The sequence below is a fragment of the Sitophilus oryzae genome, unplaced genomic scaffold (genome assembly GCF_002938485.1).
Source record: "Sitophilus oryzae breed Bouriz unplaced genomic scaffold, Soryzae_2.0 scaffold_1801_pilon_pilon, whole genome shotgun sequence".
Classification (NCBI taxonomy): Eukaryota; Metazoa; Arthropoda; class Insecta; order Coleoptera; family Curculionidae; genus Sitophilus; species Sitophilus oryzae.
In genome coordinates this window covers 1,648,984-1,676,605 of record NW_022146504.1, presented here as the reverse complement: position 1 = coordinate 1,676,605, position 27,622 = coordinate 1,648,984, and the positions used below count along the sequence as shown (strand labels likewise).

At 31.8% G+C, this 27,622-nt stretch overlaps 1 protein-coding gene across 2 annotated transcripts in view; it reads left to right on the top strand.

Annotated features, from left to right (window-relative positions):
- Window positions 1-20,110: 20,110 nt before the first annotated feature.
- The window catches only part of LOC115883009 (cardioacceleratory peptide receptor-like), a 115,745-nt gene continuing 108,233 nt past the window's right edge, over window positions 20,111-27,622 (top strand). The window contains exon 1 of one of the 2 annotated variants that reach the window (XM_030901281.1): window positions 20,111-20,291. The gene's annotated coding sequence lies outside the window, so the exon portion shown is untranslated. Of the gene's footprint in view, window positions 20,336-27,622 lie in introns of both variants that reach the window. The other variant, XM_030901280.1, reaches the window with a different exon arrangement.

Sequence of the window (27,622 nt, the reverse complement as noted above, 5' to 3'; positions counted from 1 at the left end):
GAACATACGCATGGACATTGCAGAGCACAAAAAAAGGCGTTTCAATAAAATTTTACAATAGGAAAATTGTAAATGGTTGTTAATTATTTAAGAGTTATAAAATATTAACTACCAGATTTTTAACCAGAGTGTGAGATGATCAAAATTTTAAAATTCAAAATTGTTCAAGTTTAAACATCAACAAAAACGTCGTTTACCGCATATAGTACGATTTCAGAACTCCCCAGTAAGTACGATTTCAGAGCTTTGCGAAATGCGGGAAAGTTTATACTACATAAGTGACTTCATATCCAAAGGCAGATGATTGTACATTTTTTTGGCATTGTACAGTATTGAGCCTTAACTAGTTCTGAGCTCGGCGTTGGCAAATAAAGATCGTACTCCGCATTCCTAAGTAGATAGTTGTGAGGTGGCCTTTTGGGAATAGCATATATCGTCCTATTGCTGCTAAAAGTCACTAACTAACATTTTACAGAATAACCAAATTATTCAGAAATTCAATCACTTAACTATATTTTGAAGCCGAGAATCGATTGAAAAAGCCATTAACTATGATTTCTGGCTATTTATGCTGTATTTTAATACCGAATAGTTACTAACAACAACTTTATGCAATGCAATTCATCTTTAGACGCGTTTTTCTCGGAAGTAATAAAAAGTAAGTTAGTGACTTTGGGCAGCAATGGGCACGATATATGCTTGCGGATTAAGCAAACGGATTCAAAAATGAATAAAGAAGAAAGAGTCAGTATTTCATCACCCTAGAATTAGGTTGTTCTATATCCACTTTTGGGGTAAAATGAGTTACATACACCATTTCTTTATGCAGAATTAGCTTGTTCTATATCCACAAAAACAATATAGCCAAATTCACAAGTAAAGAAAAATAATCTAATATTTTGTACTATATCCATACTAATTTGAAAGTCGCGAAACCGTATAATGGCCTACATCCAAAAATCACTATTTAAGGCTACATCCAACAGTTTGTAGTAAAAAAATAGAATTATTGTGTTCTTTATCCTAAGAAGTGGATATGGAACGAAAATACCAGATCAAAAAATATGTTACTATGCATAAAAATTAGATTGTTCTATATCCATTTATTCTCGATCTCTTTCTCTCTAACATACAATGTATGTATCTTCTTTTATTTAAATTTAAGGCTTTTGTTTTAAGCGGGTGACATTGCACCACTAAATGTTCGTTTGTCAAATAGGCTGCAAATCGGTTCGTTTGAAAAGCACTGATTGCCTGATTTGTTAGCAAATTTGAATGTTTCATACTTTGCAATTTCGTGGAACCAGCTGCTTCAACTCAATTGACTGCTCAATCGTTCGTTTGAAAAGCACTGATTGCCTGATTTGTTAGCAAATTCGAATCTTTCACACTTTGGAATTTTATGAAGCTGCTTCAACTTAATTGACTGCTCAATCGTTCCTTTGAAAAGCACTGATTGCCTGATTTGTTATCAAATTCGGATATTTCACAATTTGGAATTTCGTGAAACCAGCTGCTTCGACTAAATGACTGCTCAATCGTTCGTTTGAAAAGCACTGATTGCCTGATTTGTTAGCAAATTCGGATATTTCACACTTTGGAATTTCGTGAAACCAGCTGCTTCGACTAAATGACTGCTCAATCGTTCGTTTGAAAAGCACTGATTGCCTGATTTGTTAGCAAATTCGGATATTTCACACTTTAGAATTTCATGAAACCAGCTGCTTCAACTCAATTGACTGCTCAATCGTTCGTTTGAAAAGCACTGATTGCCTGATTTGTTAGCAAATTCGAATGTTTCACACTTTGGAATTTCGTGAAACCAGCTGCTTCAACTCAATTGACTGCTCAAAATAGGTTGATATTACTCGTAATTTTGCTATTAACGTTATTTTAAATACTTATATACAAAATAATATAGTCAAAAAATAAAACCTCGCTTAAAACCATCTCAGAATCTTTAATTTTCTGAAATCATTTTTATTCGCACTTCAATGAATACGCCGCTCTTAACTACAGAACTCTTAAACAAACTGTTACTAGTTCAGATTGACAATTAAATCTTAGTTTAAAAGTCCCGCCACGTTCCAGTCAATTAAAATACTTGATGAAGTTGAAAAGTGCTTATAGCAAGCTTCAGGAGCAGTGGCCCCATTAGCTTACGAAAAATTCAAAAATATTTGCCAAAAAAATCCACGCGCTTCTAAGGTACGTACCTACCAAAAGCCTTGGATGGGGATTCAGCGGACATCGATTACGCCGGTGACTTGTCTATTTTCAAGTACTGCCCTACAACAAGTTGCGACGTGGAAAGGTCCTTCTCGTCATATAAGCTGATTTTAACCAATAGAAGAATGAGTTTTACCCCAGAAAATTTGGAAAACCACTTGGTTTGTTATGCAAATTCAAAGTTTTAACAACAAAATTGAATTACCATAAGACTTTGTATGTTTTAGGCTCTTCAAATTTGTTTTGTTAGATGTGTTCTGATTTAAGAGTTATTTCGAAATGGTTGTTTTAAATTAATAAAATAATTTACTATTATGTACATATTCGTTTTTCAAAATGAAGCATTTTTCAGCTATTTGCCTAAACTTGCGTGAAACTAAAATTTTACAGCCTTAAAGTATTGCCTTTTTTGAAGTTTTTAACGTCCTAAAATCCGAGCTTTAGTCATAATGAAATTCATATTGGAACCACTCTATTAATTCGCGAGTCTCAAAATTTAACTTTTTTAACATGTCTTGAAAACCGTTCTCTAAAAAGCGTATGTAACGTATTCTCGAAAATACATGGCCAAAAAAAGTTGAACTAATAATCCTACATGCTTTTCTTCATTTGAAAAATTCATATTTAAAATGTTTGGTTATTTTATTTACAAAGTTTGGATGTGACAGTTTGACATTTCTGAGAGCAACGACGATTGAACTTGTTTCCCTGGCTAACTAAGTGAAATTCTAATTAATTAAATAAATAACATAATCAGAATACCATGCCAACTAAGTGTAATTAGTTAAGAAAAAAAAGAATTAGCTATAACTAAAAAAAAAACATATTATGGCTTATATCACTGAAAAGCTTAAAAAATGGCTCTTTTTATGAAGTCATGGCCAACTATTTAAAAAAACATAAGTTTGTGTCATTTGTCAAAAATGGCATGCTTTAGAAAGAAACGAAGAACATAGTCTCATTAAGGATGTGATTATCTACAACTTTTATCTGAAAACTTTTTGTCTAAAATAGATTATAATGTAATTAGGGACCATTTTTAAAATAGCCAAAATTTGTTTTTTTTCGAAATATCTAGTAAGCTATGAACTTTTTCAAAAATCTGTAATGCGCATATTTATGACCCCACAAAACTGTAATTCTTTCCCCATTTAACCGACTCGCTATCTCCAGTAGTTTCCGAGATACCCATAGAGAACAACGTAGAAAACTCACCCTGTATAGTATAAAAAATAGGAAAAATAATACAAGGGCAACCACCTTAAAAATATTTCAGTAATCTATATAGTACTTTGAATTCCATTACCTACTTACCATACGTAATAAAAATAGTTGAAGAAGCGCTCCGTATGTTAATTGCAACTTTCGATTCATTAAAACCTGTCGATACGAGCCATAAACGAAATACTTGCATTTATTTTACTATATCAATATAGTATCTTTGCGAGGTGCTTCTTTTATTATGGCATAAGAATCCCGTTAATCCAAAGATAACGTTGCCCAGATGAAATAAAACAGTCCAAATACGAATATTTAAAGCACGCCCGGAATATTAATCGCTTAGTGAAACAGTAAAACATACATACATACATACATACAGCCGTTACTCGCTGACGAGTATTCGACACACATAAAGAAAATGGTCACGCAAGGCGTTTTCTTTCATGAGCTTTTCTGTGACTGAAAAGCCCGATACGTGATGTTATCTGCCTACCGCACTCCGGACATTCAAAAATCTCATTGCTTTGTTGCCTCAGGCAAACTAGCCAAGTACTGACCGCTTATGGAGATGATGCAACTTCATTTCAGTACTATTTTTTTCGGAGCTGGGTAAAGGTAAGCTTATATGTTTTTAGAGTACTTTGAAGTGTTGTCTTTCAAAAAAACATGCAATATTGCTATAATTTTCCATTAATAGTTAAATATTAAGCGATATTCTGAAAAAAGCAGTTTGAATCAATTATTGACTAGTGAAAAGTTTAAGATATGTAATTAGACATAACTGTAATATGATATGCGATATGTAATGTGACATAAAGCTTCATTCAGACCCTCCCAATTAGTAGAATAAATTAGTGCTTTCAATTACACTTTATACTTTTTTAGTTTACGATCATTCACAATGTCTAAAAAACACAATTAAAATTAATAAAATATCCTAGCAACAGCTTGCGGTAGTCTGTTGTATCCTTTAGCTTATAAAACAATCAACTTTTAATTTCTAACCAAAATTTTTCTTGACGGGTGATAATCAAAGGCCAAAATGACATTCCTCGCAAATTTTGAAGTATAATTAGTGGAAAAGTCAAAAGTTTGTGAACTTTTTTCAGTAATTGAAAATTACTACCACTAATTATGACGTTCTGAATGCTTACAATAAAATTAGGCGAACAAACTTCTACGGCTAATTGAAACTATTAATTTATTCCACTGTTTCGCTAGCTACTGTAATTTTGGAGTTACGATTTTTTAAAATTTTTAACCCCCTTCCATACCCCCTACCAACCCCCCACCCCCACCAAAAACTAATGGCCAGATTCAATTCGGTGGCACACTATTTTGTGTGCCAAATTGGTTAAAATTAATCAGCGGTCTATGAGTTAGCGTGTTACTATTGGACAGATTATGGACAGCAATTAAGTTGAAAGATTGACAAACATGATAAATATTTTGTATTTAGGACATTTATGACCCAAATAACTCATTAAATAGAAACACAGCTTATTATGCTGAATATGTTATGCTTTTAGCATTTGAATAAAGGAGCAAACTAGCCAAAGAGGTACTTGTATTACGCTTATGGAGATGAGTGCAACTTCCATTTCGAAATGCACTATTTTTTCGAACTGGGTAAAGGTAGCTTATATGTTTTTAGAGTACTTTGAAGTGTTGTCTTTCAAAAAAACATGCAATATTGCTATAATTTTCCATTAATAGTTAAATATTAAGCGATATTCTGAAAAAAGCAGTTTGAATCAATTATTGACTAGTGAAAAGTTTAAGATATGTAATTGATGACATAACTGAATATGACATAACATATGATATGTAATGTGACCATAAAGCTTCATTCAGAACCTCCCAATTAGTAGAATAAATTAGTCCTTTCAATTACACTTTATACTTTTTAGTTTACGATCATTCACAATGTCTAAAAAACACAATTAAAATTAATAAAATATCCTAGCAACAGCTTGCGGTAGTCTGTTGTATCCATAGAGAAAGCCTAATATTTAGCTTATAAAACAATCAACTTTTAATTTCTAACCAAAATTTTTCTTGACGAGGTTGATAATCAAAGGAGGCCAAAATGACCATTTCCTCATAAATTTTGAAGTATAATGAGTGGTGGAAAAGTCAAAAGTTTGTGAACTTTTTCAGTAGTTGAAAATTACTACCACTAATTATGACGTTCTGAATGCTTACAATAAAAATTAGGCGAACAAACTTCTACATTTAATTGAAACTATTAATTTATTTACACTGTTTCGCTAGCTACTGTAATTTTGGAGTTACGATTTTTTAAAATTTTAACCCCCTTCCATACCCCCTACCAACCCCCACCCCCACCAAAACTAGCCAATGGCCAGATGGCACACAGGTGGCACACTATTTTTTGTTGCTGTGACAAATCTTTTCCCGGATTAATCACTTGTCTATGGGTAGCGTGACCTATTTTATAATTATGAAAAAACGAGGTAAGTTGAACGGAGAGGCAAACTTGGATAAAAAGTACACCGACTCTTTGGAGCGTATGTTTAATGCTTTGTCTTAGTGCCTGTTAGTCTCTCAAATCTATTATAACTTACCTTAATTACGGCCCGACCTCTGTCTGTAAATATGTAGCTCATTTCTCGAGACTTTTCGGTACTGCTCTGGAGATATTCTGCCCGTTCATAAGGACATTATTTATATACTTTTAAATACACTCTTATTTATATATATATAGAAATAAACGGCGGAGTTTTAGAAAACATTTAAATTTAATATTAAAAAGAAAATAAAGAACAAATTAAAAAAAAATATATATATATATATATATATATATATATATATATATATATATATATATATATATATATATATATATATATATATATATATATATATATATATAGATATATATATAGCATATATATAGCATATATATATATATATATATATATATATATATACTATATATATATATATATATATATATATATATGATCGAAATTACTTGGAAAATAGATAATGGAAAATAGATGGAAAAATACAAGAAAATTGTCTGGTGTCTGCTTTGTTGAAAAATCTGATAATTACATAATCAATTGAACCTTCATTACTAAATCTTACTACAACACATTAAAATAATTTTAGAGAAGAAAATTAAAAACATTTGACAAAAGGACATAAAAAAAAATACTATTAGTAGACACCAGACTTAAAAACTACAGGGGGTCACATCGTGAACCTTACCGAATTTCGCGAACCCGAGAGAGAACCGTGTCTTTTAAAAACTTCAACCGAACTAACTTTTCTGCCTAAAACAGCCCCGAGGTTCCAACATTACAGGGTTGAAGGGTGGTGCATTCGGTACTTCGCCAATAGGATCATCCCTAAAGGTACTGTTCTTTGCTTGATTGGTCAGCTTGACACCGCCCTTCAAACCAAATTGGTTCGACCTCCCGATGTTAGATGGCCGTACTATGACCATTTTACGTATTTAATTCTCGTTTATGTCTAGATACGTGCTTTCCTAAAGTTCCCAGATCCTTTACAAACATCCGGCGATAGTTACATGTTATCAAGGGTGGTTATTGGTTTTACAATGTCCCAGCGTTTTTATCTACGGTCTATCTTTACAATTTTCTGTTTACTTCTAAGTTCTACAGTTTATTTGCTTGGCCCTTCTATACGTTTGGGAATTTAAAAATAGTCACGTTTGAAAGATGTTTGTTTTATTACTTCCTGCTAAAAGACCCTCTCCCGAAACTAATAACCGAAAACATCGACTTGAACGTAAAGGACATAGGAAATAATCTGTTAATAATATAAATAATAATATAAAGGAAATAATCTGTTACAATTTGCCCTCCCCTTAAGAGGGAAGCTATTGTTTCCAAAAAATAAAAAAAAAATTTAAAAAAAATAAACTAAATCTGAAAAGAAACAATATAAGAAATATGACGCAAATAAAATTAAATAAGATAATATGGTCAACACAAATGAGACAATAGGTTCACGATATGATTCCTGCTTACATTAAGCTAATCTAATACTAACTATTAAAAATTACACTTAATACTAAAAATATATCTGCGGCGAACAATTTGCTTTCGCGCAACCCGATCATACTACTCGATCGATGAAACACTCCACTCCCGTTCTCACAGTTCTTGATCGATGTTTAATTTCTTCTGTAGATGGAACCGGAATAATGTGGATGTTTCCATGAATACTATGTGGATATCTCATTCAGATTAACCATAAGAATTCGCTGGAACTGCGCTGCTACTCGGAGATTAACCAAAATTCCGCTTCGGCGTTGTAATAAATCTGGATGTGGGTTCTGCATGAAGGAATCCATCTTGTTACCCTTCTCACTGATGTCATCTGATGACGTTTATTGGCAAACTGAATTATGAAAAGTAGGTACACATGTCTTGAGTGGAAAGTGGCATAGGTCACACGAACGAACGCATGCCTATAGAGGTTAAACCGCCTCTGCTCGGTCCTCCGTGCCTCGTTTGTAATCTCTTACTATGCATCAAGTCCATTCTGGACAGTGAGGCTTTCAATCAGAGAAGTTATAAGGGTCGCTTCTATGTTGCTTACATCCGTATTACGTTGTCGATTATTTCTGACTGTTCTGATACTTTTTGAGCTGCAGGATTTAGTTGCAGGATAGCCAGATGTTTCCACTCTCTAACAGTTTAGGTTAGACATATTTTAACTAAAAGAATGATATCTGAGTCTTCTCTATCTTCACATGCTCTTAACTGATCCCATTCAAATTATTAAACTTGGTTAAAAATGTTACTATACCAACTGTCCAATACTTTAAACTACGAATGATTACTGACTTCTTCATTATAACGTGTCTTTATGTTGTCTGTTCGAATTACTAAATTCGGGTATACGTATGTAGTTTTAGTTCAACTATCCGATTAATAGGTGGCATCGGACACCACGCCTACTTCTAGTTGGATGCCTATTCTATTAGCCAAGTCTAACTAATTTATAGCTAAGATAAGAGACTAATTTATAGCTAAGAATTGATCGACTAAATCAGTTGATAAATTAAATCAATAATTGGTTGTTGAATATGTCTAACATTCTGGTAACTGTAATTCAAATTGATCTTCTAGGTTAATACCACTATGATTTTGAAGATACTGCGTGACAAATACTCCTGACATGGTTAACCTTTCAGAGAACATCACACTGTAGTATTCACGATATCCTCTACCCATCTGTTGCGATCTTACAAGTCCCGCAAGATATCCCTCTTCTTCGTCCCTTAATGGTATAAATCTTATAAACTAAGTCTATGGTCGTGAGGTAGACCGCTGGCAGAATAAGGAATCCATAAAACTTAAAATTTACTGTAACATAAAAAACTTTAAAACGCTCCGAACTATAGCTGAAGAAACTACCAATAGCATAATACATGAAATCTATGGCCATAGGTATCGACTTATTTTTATACCCCAATACATCTTCTGCTTGCTCTACGTTTTTATCGTCCCCGGTATTCTCCTTTCTAAACCTCTGTACACCTGTACATACATCTTAGATCTATCGTTAATTGTTTTACTTCTGATATATTATCATCATCGAGCTCCAGGGTGAGCTAATTTTCCATATTTTTAACAACTTGCCCTTAATTAAAATTCTGAAATCCTAAAACTTAAAACATCACTTTTATTCCTGTCTCTATTGCGTAGTATAGAATAATAACACTCTGTCTATTATGACAAAAAAAATAATAATAACAATAAAACAAAGTTTTTATCAAAAGAATTCAATTAATAAAATAAATTCCAAATCAAATCGAAGTGTTCCGTTAGTAATAAAAAAAATTATTATGAAAACCTCATAAGTTAAAACTCTTTTAAAAAAATTATATCTGTGACTTATTAATTAAATTCAGTAAAATTTAGATAAAGAGTTATAAAACAAGAAATATTGATAAATAGATAAAGACTTATTAAATTAAATAAAAAAAATATTGCAGGAAAAATGCTCATAGGCAAAGTAATTATCTGAAACGCTGAAAGAAAAACAAATTATCCATTAGGTTACTGTTATAACTTACAAAACATTTTTTCTAGACCCAGGTAACGGTCCATCTAACAAAACACCCTGTATACTAGCCATAAAAGGTAAATAGCATTTAAATGAAAAAAGTTTTTGGCAATTATATATCAATAAAAAAATTGTAAAACATAGGATATTATCTGAAAAACCATTATTTAAATCTCAAAATAAATTTACTAAAATTTAATGAAAAGGAAATGTAATAAGTAAGTAAATTTAGGTAAAATAGAATAAACAATGAAACTCTTTAAGTTAATACAAAAAATCTATAAACCTTCAAAGCCTATATTTAAGATAAAAATTTTTAATACCTCATAAAAAAAATTAGTCTTCAAAATAAAATACCCGAAAATAACCTTTAACCCTATTTTCTTTCATCTCTCTAAACAATAAATCACCACTCAATTAAGACATAAAAACTATTACTCTTCCTGAAATAAAAAATTGTATACAAAAAAATGATCAAATACCAACATATAAAAACGTAAAAATTATCAGATTGTAAAATCATTGTGTTCTTTCAGTGTACCTTTAAAACAAATTATGCAAATTATTACTCTGAACCTTTCTTTTGTTTTATCCTTTTAGAATTCCTCTGTTAAATTATACTAACCCTTTCTCTATCAGTATATTTTTCTTCTTATAAGATGTTCGATCTTCAAAAGTATCTGGTGTATGATTTTTCCCACATGTAAGGTTTCTAAACTTCTCCGATGTCTCACATGCCTGTTGGCTTTTAGCGGTTTATATCCTGGGCAGATATATACCTATATATCTCTACATAACCCTGGAGTTTTCCTTTTTCCCTGGAGTCCAACTCCTGTGTCTATGCAATCACTCTGCCTTAGCTTTTAGCGGTCTACCCTCTTGGGCGAATATGTCCTCATATTCCTGGAGAAATTTCTTTACCATCTCCTGCTCCGCCATATCCAGATGCCCACATTCAACCTTTGAATGTACCCTCAGATGAGCTTGAGTGTACCCCATCTGAACTTGAGTGTACTCCTCCTGAGGATTACCTATCCGACCTTGAAGGAGAAATGGTCATAACGCTCGAGCCTAATTCTTTACAGGTACCGAAGTATGAAAAAAAATGTGGATTTTAATATTGTCTGTTGTGTGGCTGTCCATTCAGTATGCAAATAACGGTTATCTATTGTGATTTTTGATGGATTGTGATAGGTTTTCTATTGTAGCCGTTAACTGTAGAAATGTGACGGCAAAGTGGTTCAGTGGTTAAGACCATAGTGTGTGCAGGGACCCGGGTGTATACAGATACACTACAATCATAACCAGGTAATTACAATATTATTGATTTCTTCATGAGTTTAACCAGTCAGGGTTGCATGCAACCAAGCCTTGATCCTCCGGTCTGCTCTAAACCTTAGGCGTTAAACCCACGAGTACTTTCTAGTCTATTGTTTTTTATTCCAAGGTTATTCGCATACATGTTCTGTCTATTGCAATCTTCGAATTGAGGGTTCGAATTTTCCGTCCTACGGCGTCCATGAGCGTTTCCGCCTTCTCTGTGTAGAGCCGTTATGTATAAAGATACCTTGCTTCACCTAACTTGCGTAAAATCGCCAACCAGAGTGGATCCAGTGCTACTAGCTGTGGGCGATTCTCCTTTCCCCCACCTGCTACTGCCACTGTCTTTTATCCCAGACAGCAATTCAAGGGTTCCTCCCTCCGAATTCTCAGCACGCTCTGGTCGATAGTTTCTTACGCCATCACTGACCTCCTTATCAGTGAACGCAGGTTCAGCACTCATTGTCGTGAATGACAAATCCGTAAATAAATTAGGCGTACATCTGATATGTCCACACTCTATCCTCTAACTTCCTTGCACTAAAATCTCTTCCTTTCGTGCAATAACTTCCTTCTGTTCACCCGTGCTTTTCGGAGCATGTCTAGGCCACCTTTAGTAAGTCCCTAGACCAGATTCAACGTCCTGTATATAGTTTTTAGGATCCGTTGATCCGAACCCGATAGACCAATTTGCTGCCAGTGAATTACATCGCCTTCTCCACAACCTTACATGCATAACCCAGTACCCTATCTAAATCATTGTCGAAAAATCCATTCTCTTATTTTCGACGACTACTTTTTAAAACACCCTCGTAGTTTCTCGTTTCTCCCAATAACCTACGACCAGTGTCATAAAACTGACCGGTAATACCTCCGTCGCTCAGGTATCTACTCTTGATGAAAAAAAACCTTAGGGTATAAATATACAATCATACTGATATAGCCGTTGGATTCCTTATTTAATTTTTCTTAATTGAAAACAAATCTTACTTGTAGGTAAGTTGCAAAAATAAATGAAATAAATACAAAAGATGAATAATAAATTAAGTATACGGGAGAATTAAGATTGTCCCAAACCCTATCATAAACATAAAAAAATGCAACACAAAAAAATGCTTTAAAACCTTGTCTAGCCAAGTTATACCTATTACTAGAACTGTCTCCGTTCTTACAACCGTAATAAAACTTGTCGGCCTTTCCCGAAACGTAATAGCATAAAAAAAATATATCCAAATTAAAATATTACCTATAAATTAGCTATAGGAAAAACATACGTATTCACTTTACTTCTGAATAAAACAATAAGGGTTTACGACAATACTTAATTCTATATGACGACATGGGAATACTTTTTAGCATGTCGAAAGAGTTCGGTTTAATCTTTCATGCTAATTACAAAAAAAAAATCCATGCAGTTTTAGTTACTATAAAAGCTATGTACTTCGTTGATTGCTATGAGAAGGATAGCTAACAGATTTTGCTTCTAGAGACTGGCTGTGCGATTTCCTTGCCATGATATTTACGCTTTAATTCCCGTTAATTACTTTCCCGCAATCTATTTACTAATAACATTCAAGTTTCCCTAACTTAAAAAAAATAAAGATAAAAACATATCTATTTAATCTTCATGATTTTTCTTAAAACAAAATACTATCTCAAGAATTAAATATTCTGATTTAACGCAAATTCTACTTTAAACAAAAACTATTCTTGCAATTATTCTTTAAGAGAAAAAAAAATTAAAATCAACAAAACCAAAATTATTTAAATTTTCTACGTAATTACTCTTATCGTTGAAACAAAAAAAAATATAGAATGCATTTCCTAAGTCTGTAATAAAATCAAATATCATGAACGAAATTACTTTAAATCCATAATTTAAATTTTTGTTAAAAAAAACTCAAAATATCTTGTGCCGCCGCTATATCTAAAACCAAAATACAATAAACCAAGACAAAACATCAAAAATAATAGAATTCTAACATTTTTATCACTAAGATCCATTAACAAACATACCAGAAAATAAATTTCAAATGGATTATAAAAATATTCATTCAACTTATTACAATTATCACCTTAATAGGATAACTATTAATATTCAACTAATACTGTTAAAGTCACAAAAATAAGTTAAAAAAATCGAGAAAAATAAATTTAGCCTTTTCTTCTCAAGTTAAAACAAAAATAAAACCAAAAACAAGAATTACGTACTACAAATTAGTTTTCCAAGATTCCCTTAGCTATAACCAAATTTTAAATCAAAAATATAATCAAAAGGAATAATCTAGGTCCTACAAATTAATTATTTTTGTATCCCCTGAGCTGCCACCAAATTTTATGTGACAAATCTTTTCGGATTAGTCACTTGTCTATGGGTAGCGTGACTATTTTATAATTATGAAAAACAATTAAGTTGAACGGAAGGCAAACTTGGATAAAAAGTACACCGACTCTTTGGAGCGTATGTTTAATGCTTTGTCTTAGTGCCTGTTAGTCTCTCAAATCTATTATAACTTACCTTAATTACGGTCCGACCTCTGTCTGTAAATATGTAGCTCATTTCTCGAGACTTTTCGGAACTGCTCTGGAGATATTCTGCCCGTTCATAAGGATCTTATTTTTATACTTTTAAAACACTCTTGTTTTTTACTATCGAAATAAAACGGCCGAGTTTTTATTAAACATTTAAATTTAATATTAAAAAGAAAATAAAGAACAAATAAAAAAAAATATATATATGATCGAAATTACTTATTACTAAAAATGGAAAATAGATGGAAAGATACAAGAAAATTGTCTGGTGTCTGCTTTGTTGAAAAATCTGATAATTACATAATCAATTGAACCTTCATTACTAAATCATACTACAACACATTAAAATAATTTTAGAGAAGAAAATTAAAAACATTTGACAAAAGAAAATAAAAAAAAAACTATTAGTAGACACCAGACTTAAAAACTACAGAGGGTCACATCGTGAACCTTACCGAATTTCGCGAACCCGAGAGAGAACCGTCTCTTTTAGAAACTTAAACCGAACTAACTTTTCTGCCTAAAAACAGCCCCGAGGTTCCAACATTACAGGGTTGAAGGGTGGTGCATTCGGTACTTCGCCAATAGGATCATCCCTAAAGGTACTGTTCTTTGCTTGATTGGTCAGCTTGACACCGCCCTTCAAACCAAATTGGTTCGACCTCCCGATGTTAGATGGCCGTACTATGACCATTTTACGTATTTAATTCTCGTTTATGTCTAGATACGTGCTTTCCTAAAGTTCCCAGATCCTTTACAAACATCCGGCGATAGTTACATGTTATCAAGGGTGGTTATTGGTTTTACAATGTCCCAGCGTTTTTATCTACGGTCTATCTTTACAATTTTCTGTTTACTTCTAAGTTCTACAGTTTATTTGCTTGGCCCTTCTATACGTTTGGGAATTTAAAAATAGTCACGTTTGAAAGATGTTTGTTTTATTACTTCCTGCTAAAAGACCCTCTCCCGAAACTAATATAACCGAAAACATCGACTTGAACGTAAAGGACATAGGAAATAATCTGTTAATAATATAAATAATAATATAAATAATAATATAAAGGAAATAATCTGTTACAGTGCCAAATTTGGTTAAAATCGGTTTAGCGGTTTTTGAGTTATCGTGTTACAGACGGACAGACGGACAGACAGACAGAAAGATTGACACCATGAAAATATTTTGTATTTAGGTCATTTATGACCCAAATAACTCATTTTGAGTGAAGTCAAAAAAACTTTTTTTGCCGATCTTAATAGCCTACCATACCATGTTGATATGGTCGGCTAAAAATACCGAGGGTGCTATTTAAAAATCAAAAGTTGTAGTAATTTCCAGGGAAACAGGAAGTGACAGAAAACAATTGAATACCTCAATCAATCTTAATTTATGTCATATACTAACGTACCAAATCTCGTTTTTTTTCTGAAAAAATAAAAAAGTTATAGGGGGTGAGCCATTTTTAAGACGCACCCGGTATACGAAAAGTGGTTAGAAACTAGAGTGAATTTAAGTTTATTAATAATTAGCTATATTTTCCTAAACACCTAGGATAACAGAATAAACCCGCGAAGGAAAATTTACATTCTCTTATACAGGGTAATTTTATGGTGTTGACAATATCGCAATATTTAAAATGCTATATATCTCAATTTTATTTAAATTAAATGCAATACCCTGTATACGGGTGAGTCTCAAACGTGGCTCACCTCTATAACTTTTTTAATTTTTTAGATAAAAAAAACGAGATTTGGTATGTTAATATATGACATAAATTAGGATTCATTGGCGTATTCAATTCTTTTCAGTCACTTCTTGTTTCACCGGAAATGACTACAACTTTTGATTTTTAACACCCTTGGTATTTTTTTACTTCTTTATAATTGGATATTTTTGGATTTATTAATAGTAATATATATCTGGACCATACCCACAGATATAGTAGGCTATTAAGATCGGCAAAAAAAAGTTTTTTTTTAATTTCACACAAAATGAGTTAGAGGACAAAATAGGATCATAAATGACCATAAAATATTTCCATGGTGTCTGTCTGTCTGTCCATCTGTCGTTCTGTCCGTCTGTCCGTCTGCAACACGATAACTCAAAAACCGCTAAACCGATTTTAACCAAATTTGGCACAAAAATACTGTGGCACCCGAGAATCTGGCTATTAATTTTGGTGGGGGTGAGGGGTTGGTAAGGGGGTATGGAAGGGGGTTAAAAATTTTAAAAAATCACAGTACTCCAAAATTACAGTAGCTAGCGAAACGCCGTTTTCAATTTAAGATTAGTAATAATATTTGCAACAAAATTTGTAATAACATCAAAATCAACCAAACTCGCAGTTTTTGAGATAAAAAAAATTGGAAAAATCCCTTTACTTTAAAACTACAAGAACTGCCTACCAACTCTTTACTAACATATTTTAGTATGGGCGGCTATATACGTGCCTCCCGGCGCCAATTTTTTTTATTAAAATGATTAAATTATGTATCCTATTATCATCATTCGTACTTACTATAAATAAAAAAAAACAATACGAAAGCTACTGCCTTAATTCTTCATCAGAAGACATGCTGAGATCTAATATAGTAAAAACCTACTATATCAAATTGAAAGGAAATATAAAGAATATATTTCGATTCTTTTTAGATCCCATAATAAGTGTAATTTATACCTCTCAATATATCTACTGTTATATGTACGTACGAAGCGAGCTAACATGATTGAAGTAGCGAATTTTATCAATTGTATTAGTGAGTGGCCAATTGATACAACGGCTTTCAGTTCGAAGCAGTTCAAAGAGTTTAGTTTTTAGCAAATTAATCTTAACAGTTTTTATTACTAAATTTTTATTCATTGCCTTTATTATTGTTTTATATAATCTTTAGATTATTAAGAATATTTAATTCAATTTATGTGGCCGGCCGTAGCGCAAGCAGTTGTGTCGAGATGCGGTGCGAGAGATGGGATGGTACTGGTTTCGATCCTCACTCAGTACGGTCGCTTTATTTATTTCAATAAAAATATTGATTTATCTAAATAGAGCGACCAGCAAGCCGCCACTTCAAGGAGAGCAATGACAAACCACCTTGAGTATATTTGCCTTGTACAGACTCTCAAATAGTGCCGTTCGGATTCGGCGATAAACTGTAGGTCCCGTGTACTTGTAAAACACTTATGACACACATCACAAGTATGGCACTGTAAGAAGATAAGAGAATAATTCAATTTAATATAGATAATAAATCCGTTTTGACTGCGCTTTTTAACACATCTGGTATATTATCATTTTTTTTTTCATTTTACAATTCGAGTTTCGCAATCGCAACCTGCGATTCGTTTTATAATAAACTGCGATTTCTTCTATCTGCAAGTTTGAATTTTTAAGCAACCAATATTACTCTAGCTGCGATTTGAGATTTTGCTGCATATCTATCTGCGAGTTTGAATTTTTAGACAACCTTTATTAATATGGTCGCGATTTGTGATTTTGTTGCGAATGTGATTTTGTGGTCTAATACAAAATCGATTTTTCTCAAAGAAGCTTTTCTTTTCATATAAGTAATTTTCTCATTTTTTTAAGAAAGCAGGTAAAGAAGTAGATGATTGAATACCGTAGAAAGAAAATTCGCTCTAAAATAAGAATAAAAATTATACTTTTTATATTTGAAAATTGAGCACATAAGGAGAAGTGCTGTCATGATGTCTCCATCAATATTGTGTCATAAGGCAAAATCAGCGAAAATATTCGCTGGAAGTTAGGTGCGTTGTTCTGTGATAACGCCTATTGTCTACAATTTGTTACTGTTTTATTAGCGCAACATTATTAACATCTATAAAATATATTTTGAATAAAGATATATCTTTAACAGATATATTCCTTATTTATTATTATATACTTTTCAATATATTATTTATATTATGTTCTTTTCAATACATTGAAAAATGCAGTAGGTGCTTGTTTAGAAGTTATAGCATCAATTATAATATTCATTTAAAAGTTGAGAAAAGGGGTGCCAGGAATGGCCTGGAAATGAACATCTATAATCGATACCATCGATACCACCAATTAAACTAATAGTTACGTAATTGAGGATGCGATTTTTAAATTCATTGTTGTCAATCTAGAGTGCCATGGCTGTGTTAATAACACTAATTTTTAATCAAGGGGTCTTGGAAAAATATGTTTGACTGTCTAATGTTTTTCGTGTCTTATCCTGGCCGGTTAAAAGATGCCCATATCGTATTTTTAATTACATCTCAATTTTTTCAAATGGAATAAGGGTGGCTCATTAGCATATTTTTGGAAAAAGCATTTTTTACGAATAATTTGGTACCACACACTTGCTATTTCGATTTAAATTGTCGTTATGAACCGCATGTTACAATGTGACATAAACCATATGCGAAAATGTCCAAAGTTGACATATGATAATATCTCATTCTATTCAGAGTGTCTTATTCCATCAGATAAATTAAAAAAATACCGAGGGTGTCATTTAAAAATCAAAAGTTGATCATTTCCGGTGAAACAGGTAGTGATCAAAAACAATTTAGTAAGTCAATCAATCCTAATTTATGTCATATACTAACATACCAAATCTCGTTTTATTATCTCATAAAATAAAAAAGTTATAGGGGTGAGCCACTTTTGAGACGCACCTGGTATATTTATAATTTATTTATTTTTGTTTCCTAAAATATTTTGATTAAAAGTAAATATGTAAAAGTGGGTAACGCTGCCGGTCAAGGTTAATCACGCGACTAAAAGTTTATTTGATATGAACTATATTATAACCTTTTATACATATGGAAAATTACATGGTAAATGTCATCTGTCGTCATTTCAAAGCTAACTCTGACATCGTTTTTTTTTCTTTCATAGGGTACATAAATTCCAATTTACTCTATTTCAAATAGCTTATGTCAGTTAAGTAACTTAAACATATTACAGCTGGATAAATATGTTTTTTATTTAAATTTTGAAAATAGATTAACTTAGCAGAGAGCAGGGTAATACAGTGTTGCCGATAGGATGTTGGAATTATTGTGTGTAGGAGAATATTAGCGGATCTTAAATATTTACTTTATCTAGTAGGTATGTGAATGTGTACAATCTGTTTTATCATCAAATAATTACAAGTTTATACTATAAATTATAAGGACGCGTTAATATAAAAAAATATTTATTTTTATTTGTATATGTATAAACAAATTAAATACCAGCTGTATTCATACAAAATTACTTTATAACGTAGATAAATCCACACTGGAATTACTATATATAGAAAATAATTACAATATTAACTTTGTGTACTTCAAAGTAATAAAAATACTTTCAGATATATTTTGTATGTCGGTTGAAGTGGTGTACAAGGATTGAGTGGATGCCTGGCGTTTTTTATACCCATTAGTGTTCAATTTATAACAGACATTATAGGTTAACAAGGCAAAGGAATCCTGGCGGATTGGGATAATTTATCCTAAGATTTTTTATTATATAACTAAAGGACGTCTTTTCTATTAAAATGAAGCTCTCTCTTGAAATGTGTTAATAAGTTATTTTTTCTTTTGAGAAATGAGACTAATTATTATTATTTTAACTAATTTGGGAGAATACACCTCATCGTCTCAAACGACAAACTTTTAGAGATAAATACAGTGTCGCCGGATTGTCGTTACAAGACAAGAGGAAAAACTTTTTTATTATTGACATTTTGAGAAAAATACATTCTTCATAAAAAATTTTGCTTGTTCTAAAATGGTTAATCCAGTTTATACTTTTCCAAATTCACATACCGTTTTAGAGAAAATTAAAAAAAAACATGAAAATATAGTTGAATTTTTCTAACATAGTCCTAAAAATCAAAAGTCGTTTCTATGTTAATGTGGCAATATCATTTAGATTTCATTCTTTAATAGATGGTTATTCGTAATTTCCATTAACGTCATATTTTTTACTGTTGTTAAAATATCACATTTTCCGATAACTATTATCACCCTTTCCGTAGAAATGAACTAAATAAATTTTGTATTTCTTTAATATTTTAAAACAGCAAAATATAATAGGATACTGTTTTTTCATGTTTTTTTTTATATTTTCGGTATAAAAAAACGGTATGGAAATTTGGAAAAGTATAAACGGAATTAACCATTTCAGAACAAGCAACATTTTTTATGAAGAATGCATTTTTCTCAAAATGTCAATAATAAAAAAGTTTTTCCTCTTGTAAAGACAATCTGGGTACATACTGTATATCAGTTCAATTCATCTTCATTTGTAATACGTTAAACGACAGTAAAAAAACGTCAGATTATCAACAAAATCGAGAAAATAAATAAAGCTACACGTGGCAGAGTAAAAATAACTATATCATTAAGTATAAGGAAAATATGATACGTTAAGGGACAAATGAATTAATATTAATGCTATAGTAGAGAGCGAAATATAGTCATTATTATACCAGTATATAAAAGAAAATAAACAGAGCTAGAGAGATAAAAACTACAAAGCAATATCATTACTACCTTTCCCCACTCAATAAAATATTGCCTAAATAAAACATAACAGAATGTCAGGATATAATAGCTCTATAATATAAGAAAATCTGCATCTATTTTTAAATTAAAACTGAAGAAGGTAACAATGCAAAACCAGGCAAATGCCAACATACCTTAATTTGCCAACCTATGATTTTGTCATTGTCAAATTTTATTTCCTAAACGTTTATGGTACCAAAAAGCCTGAGCATATTAAATTTTAATCGTATTTAATAAATGTAAAAAAAATATAAAATATTCATTGGTAAATAAACAAAAACTTAAAAGAAACCAAACTTTAATTCGAACGGCTATGTGTAAGGCAGGTTCTTGTACAGGATGGTTCATGACATAGAGTTGCCTGAAAAGAAAAATCTTTGTGAGTATGCCGGTCCTACAAAATTCCTGATATTTATTATTAAGGTAAAATATCACAGTTCAAATGTTACAACGGGTATTAAACACAAACACCCTTGCACAAATGTCCAAAACATATTACGGCACTAAACGCGAAATGCCCTCTCTAAACAACTGGTGAACCCTTGCCACCAGCCGAGTGAACCCTTGCCACTAGCTCTCTAAACAACTGGTGAACCTTTGCCACCAGCCTAGTGAACCCTTGCCACTAGCTCTTTAAACCACTGGTGAGCCCTTGCCACCAGCCTAGTGAACCCTTGCCACTAGCTCTTTAAATAATATATTTACCCTGTACTGAGACGTGCAATGACACCAAACGCAAGGGTTTGTTTCAGTTACAGACACTACTCAACAAATTATTATAGAAAAGATAACTCTTTAAACTCATAAACTCTTAAATAAATCAATTATAAATTAAAACATAACATGTAGAGAATGCATACTCAGTGAATCAACTCACCCTATAAAGTAGCTTTAACACTGCCACAACACTGTCACAATGTTATAACTATTTAAATTAATTATTTAGCTCGTATTTAAATTAACGTTTAGCGACACTCCACTTCTTTAAAAGATTCAAAAGCAACTAAATGCCAACCCAAATATTAAACTGAACCTCTCGTCTTTCATAAAAAACTATGAGCCTTAAGATATATTTTTTAAGTGCCGTGACCAGCGTTCTGTTTATATTATCGCCGCTTGCCCTTACGTAGTCTAAACAATCTGGAGCGATAAGCTTTGAAGCCTCGCTTGACAAAATTGGCGTGATTTTGTTACGGCGTTTAAAATATATCTAGAATATTATGAGGTAAAATATAGAGGGTCTTACACGTTATACTTTTGGCTGTTTTGAACAAGTTTTAAATTGCAGAAATTCATTGCCAGCCCAGTTACTGCATAGGTAATAGTACATGCGGCCCATAAAAAAAAACCTAGCAAATTGGGTTAAAAGCGTGAAACTTGGCATAGTTGTTTAATAGGTCATTTTAAGCTATTTTACCCGCAGCACCTAAAATTTCATCCGTTGGGGTAGGTTTGCAACCCTTATTTATTTTTTAAGGGGTTAAAATTTCTCAGAAATTTATTTCAATATTTTTTTTTTAATTTTAGTGTCTTTTTTGACTAATTCGAACATGAAGATTTTAAAAAAATACGCCAATTTTGTATAACCTAGGGTTTGGGCTCTACGGCTGTGATATTTGATTTAAGTGTCAAAATTGCATTCTCTAACATATTTACCGTATCCTGACCAAAATGCTGGATATTTTTGTAAGTTTTGGTACGAAAAATGCAATTAAATTTGTGACAAGACCATGGGCGCACCCATGGGGGAGAAGGAATGTTATCCCCCCCGCTTGGATGCGCCGTCAAGGATTCTTTGTACCAATTTGGGCAATACTACACTTCTAGAAACTGGGACTAACGTTTTGTGTAATAAAAAAAAGTTTATATTTAATCTTAATTAGTTTATTTATACGTAATAACAATAAAAAACAAGTATAACCTGGCTACTTAGGTATTTAAAATTCATTGAAATCTCGAGCTGCAACAAAAATAGTTTTATTATAACTTTTACTTTCTTCAGAATTGTTTACCTCCTATTACTGCATTCTCCTTTGCAGTTCTTGCAGGCGATTGTACAAGGTAAATCATGTTTTTTGCAGGAACACGTATCAAGTGACCTGTACGACTCCCAAACTTGGGCTTTTTTCGACCACAGTGGTATCCATTCTCCCTCAACCTCCATCCATCCCCAGCTAATTGGAGCAGGTAGACCATCTTGATATATTTGGTCAGCTCTACCCCAAATATGACCCTCCTGGTATGCTGCCCTTAATGTGTGTTCATGTAGAGCAGCTCGAGTTGGTGGTATAGCCGTAAATGGTCTATTTTCAGTTGCAAACAAGTGTTTTCTGGCCATAGTTATGTTCTATGGCCACAGTGCTTTTTTTTCGATTAATGTTTGCTCAATTTCTCCTTCCCCTTTAAGACAATTAATTTGCATTCCAGATGGGAGTACGTGATTGTAATTAGTTAAAAGTAGTAAATTAGAAGCTGAAGTACCATATCCTTTATTTCGAAGCGAAACAACTTTAGTATTTGCAGGACAAACAGTTTTTCCACCATCAACTTGACAGATACAACATTTTTTCCAATCTATTAAGCTATCTAGGGGATGCGGTACTGCCACCGTTATTTTATTTTTATATTTTTTCATTTTTTTTTCATGCTACAAAGAAGCAAATATTACATTAAAAAACAAAAAAATAAAACCGAAGCCATGCAATTAGTATAGGTACCTATTGTAATAAAAAATCTACTCAGCGGCAAACGGTTTAATGATAAATATTTTGTTCGTTGCTCAACATAAATTATTATAATATATTAATTTATATTGCTTCTATTGTTTATTCCACTATACACAGTCAGTGGCGTCACTTAAAGCAGGTTAAAATTTATTAAAAGTATAAAAATTGCGATATTGCGTTTATTTCTTGGGTAGGGATGATACCCTATATCAGTTTAACTTGGTTTATTGATAACAATAATAATATTAACAATAATTAATAATTGAGTTATTAGTTTTTAGTTAAATTTTATAAAAAGTGATATATTTTTAAAAAAAATATAATATTATACGATTGGCGTTGGCATTCAAATTTTGAATATTTTTAACCCTTTTTTGTAAAAGTGTGTAAAACCATCATCATAAGTGTTGAAATTTGGGGTGCTGCGGCTCAAATCATTTAAAATGATCTAAATAACAACTCTGGCGAGTTTCATGCTTTTAACCGAATTTGCTACGTTTTACCCTATTTTGAGGGTCTGCCGCATAAACTATATATAAACTATAAATAGGTAATTCCAACGTGCGTAGATGCGTAAACAGCACAACAAATTGAAAAAGTCATAGGTTCACGATTTAAGGTATGTTGACATTTGTCTGGTTTTGCATTGTTACCTGTTCAGTTTTAATTTAAAAATATATGAGGTTTTTCTTAAGGTACTTTTAGACGGTCAGTTCAAGGCGGGTTCTCACTTGTCAGTTTCGCTGACGCAGTCTGACTGACTCAGTGATACTGAACAAATTAATAATGAACGTCAGAACACATTTTCATGTTAAATGATCGGTAAATTCGTACTTTCAGTTAAAGTGAAAACCAGTTCTACTTTTTTTCATTTTTGACTGATCTTATCGAATAGTGAATAGAAACTGAAGCGTGAGAACTACATTTTCGTAATTTGTTCAGTTTACAAGTTAAAGTTAATTAATCTCCAAAAAAATCCTTTATGGGTATTTCGCCACTGCACTGCAAGAAAAGCTACAAAATAAAATACTTATTTTTTGTAAACACTTCTGCGTTAAACCTAAACGGACACTGCTTGTCAGAAGTTATGTTTACAGTTATACCAATTTGCCTAACAAAGAAAAAATGCTTAACGTTTCGGAAAGTCTATCGTCGGAAGCAGAAAAAAAATTCAAAGAATAAAGAAAAAAAACTATTTGCAATATTTAAATTCAAACTATTATGAGAACACTTTAGTTTTTCTTTTAAGCAGATACGTCTACAAGAAACCGTTGACGTTCTGTTAAAATAGAACGTCAACGGTTTCTTGTAGACGTATCTGCTTTAAAAAAAAACGTTTTCTTCTTTTCTGATTCACCAGAATATTCTGTTAATTCATTTGCTAATTGTAAACAAACTTCGCGAACACCTGGTTTCAATTTTGTTTTAACCATTTTCATGTCTACGAAATCACCACGTTAAAATGTTTGGACCAACTGAATACTGAATGTAGCAAAATATGAAACGTGTGAATACAATCGTTGATTTTTATTTTTCATTGATAATGAATCAGTCAGACTGCGTCGGCGAGACTGACAAGTCAGAACCCGCCTTGGCTTCCATTCAGTTTCTGTTCAGTTGTCAATTCAGTTCAAAAATAACGACCTATTTCGACAATAAGTTGGGTTTTCATCAGTGGCGGCAAGGGGGCTTAGTCCCCCTACCCAGACGACTGCTGCGTGTTGTATAAAATTGGGTTTAACCTCAAATCAATATTATCCTAGAGTGACTTAACCCCCCCCCCCCCAAAAAAAAAAACTCCAAAAAGAGCCTCCCTAAAAGTATGTGTCTAGTTGCGCCACTGGTTTTCATTATTGTCGTGCATAGTGCAGAAGTACAGTGAAGAAGAAACCAAGAATAAATACAATAGTACCATTAAATTAGTTAAAAATAGCTTTCCCAAAATTTTTCAAATTTGGCATGCATATTCAACATACTCGTGTGGTGCATTGGAACACATTGGGACATAGGAAATTCCATGTAAATTTGGAAAAAGTAAAATATTATCTCCCCAGATGATTTTATGCAAAAGTTGTATTAGACTTTTTTGAAGAGGCGTTAAAGTTGTAATTCCGTCTAGAATTTCGTTTTATTTGTCATTTAAATGATATTTGCAAAAATCTATCATCAAATTACTAAAATTTATAATATATGGCCCGGAGAATGCTACAAAATACCAGCAAAAATGTGATTATGGCATTGTCAAATTCGAGGTCACTGTGACATTGTGACATCTTGTTTACAAAAATTTGAAAATACCATATAGAGTAATTTTGTATAAAATAATTAAAATTTCCGCAACTTCTTAAAAAGTTACGATGGTTAAACGGTATTTTGTTGGAAATAGAATTCCCGCTGTGTTAGATTTGTTCGCATCTCAGTCTCCGGAAAGCCTATACCGAATAAGTCAATAGTTTAAAGAATAAACTAGGCAGAGGTTTGAAACTAAAGGCACGGTATTAAGCACATGGAAGTATGAAGACAAATTAATTGAAGGAAGAAAACAACAATAACGAACATTCTTGATGTTGAAGAAAAGAAAAACATTGACTCCCGTCTGTTGGGGTTACAGTAGGAAAAGACCACAGGATCTTTCGCCGAACGACTTCTTCCTGTGGAGAACACTCAAAAACCGTCTTTATGGGCATATTAAATACGTAAATTTAGATGTACACGGTGAGTCAACGATAGAGCAAAGTCCATTATCTCCTTTGTTTCGAGGTTTACAAAAAAATTTTAAATATAAAAGTTATAGGGACGGTTAGGATACACATTTTAAAATTATTATAGAGTATACAGGGTGCTTCAAAAAAGTGTGACGAATATAACATATGTTTTTTTAAATGGAATACCCTATTTATGTATTTTATTTTTAGATTCTGCGTAAAATTCCATAACTTTTTTGTATATAATGTTATATACCTAAAATTAATAGTTTCTGTAATATTTAAATTTGTTTAAACAAATGTTAGATTGCAGTGTGATAAAAAATTGTCAGTAATGGCATTGTTTCTGAAGTTGGAGAACCAAAATTTGGTAGGAGAATTTAATAGCGATATAGAAAAAGACCTATGTAAAGATATTTTAGTTAGATGCTACAGGGTGTTCAAAATATATTTATGAATTTCGACTACTTAAAATTGAGAAATTTCAAATTTTTTAAATGGTACACCCTATATATTATCATTTTTTCTGATAGATTTTGCAAAACTCTTCAACTTTTGTTAACTATGTCATATACCTATTTTTAATAGTTTGCGATTTATTCCAATTTTTTTCTATTTTTGCCCATATTTTTATTACAATTACGCTATAACATCATAGTTACTATGACAAAAAATAATAATTATCAAAATTTGTTGTCTGTTAAGCAAGTTAAGAACAAAATTTGAATTTTAGTTTAATATGTTGTAATAAGTATAAATTATAGAGATATATAGTTACAGATTATCCTGAAATGAATTAGTCAATGTGACTGATATACACGAACAAGCCAAGAAAAACATATTTTTTGGTCCAGTACTAAGAGACTATATATTATATAGGGCTTTGCTAAGTAGTATAAGAATAGATGTAGATTATCTAGAAAATAACTTCAGTGTGTAATGGGACGGTTTCACGGCAGTAGTAATATTGGCTTTACCAAATGAATTATAAACTAGAATTACTACGAGAAAAAAACTTTACTGTATGTCGAAAAAAATTCCTATATTAGTAGTCTTCAACAATTAGATAATCTAGGATTACCTTAATCTGTAGCTATTCGCCCCGACGCGCGACGGGAAATCCAAGTGTCCTCTTTCATAATATGGAAATACACCAAGAAATTCACGACTGCGGTTTTAGTTTATTTGAGTAAAGTTAATTAACTTTAACTAATACCAGCAATTGTAACTAATTATTAAGCTACTTGTTAAAGATAAGTAATAAATTGTTTTGTCATGGCAAGTATGATTTTATAGGGTAAGTGTATTAAAAATATGGGTAAAATAGTAAATCGCAAACTATTAAAAATAGGTATATGACATACTTAATATATAGGGTGTCCCATTTAAAAAAATGAGATTTTTTAATTTTAAGTAGTTTTTTAATTCATAAATATATATTGAACACTCTGTATCATTTAACTAAAATATCTTTATATATATTTTTTTTATCTCTATAAAACTCTCGTACCAAATTTTGGTACTCCAACTTCAGAAACAATGGCACCACTGACAATTTTTTACCACACTGCAATTTAACATTTGTTTAAGCAAATTGAAATATTACAAAAACTATTAATTTTACGTATATAACATTATATATAAAAAAGTTATGGAATTTTACGCAGAATCTAAAAATAAAATAAAAAATAGGGTGTTGCATTTAAAAAACATATGTTATATCCGCCACACTTTTTTGAAGCACCTTGTATACTCTATAATAACTTTAAAATGTGTATCTTAACCTTCCCTACAACTTTTATATTTAATTTTTTTTGTAAACCTCGAAACAAATGAGATAATGGACTTTACTCTATCGTTGACTCACCCTGTACTGAAAACGACATCTCTGTGGAATGCTAAAGATTCTTCCCTTAACAGCTTTGTATTGTGAGGCGTAAATTTGATAATCTTTGGGGTGTTGTTTGGCTCTGAATGGGGGATTATGTAAACATGTTTAAATTAGTATATTTTAATAAAGTTCGTTTAGTTACAAATATTACTTTTATTTGATAAATTATTTTGGGTGTATGTAGTATGAGCGAGACCTGCAAGCGATCGAGTAATTAACAGCAATCAAGTCATACTCCGCGAATACTATTCTCAATTCATACTTTTGTAGATGATCATTCCAATTCAGAAAAAATAACCGTCTTTTCCAAACTACATAAATTCTTGTAAACAAAAAAATGTGACATCGAATTTGACAATGACAAAATCGTATTTTTGCTGGTATTGTA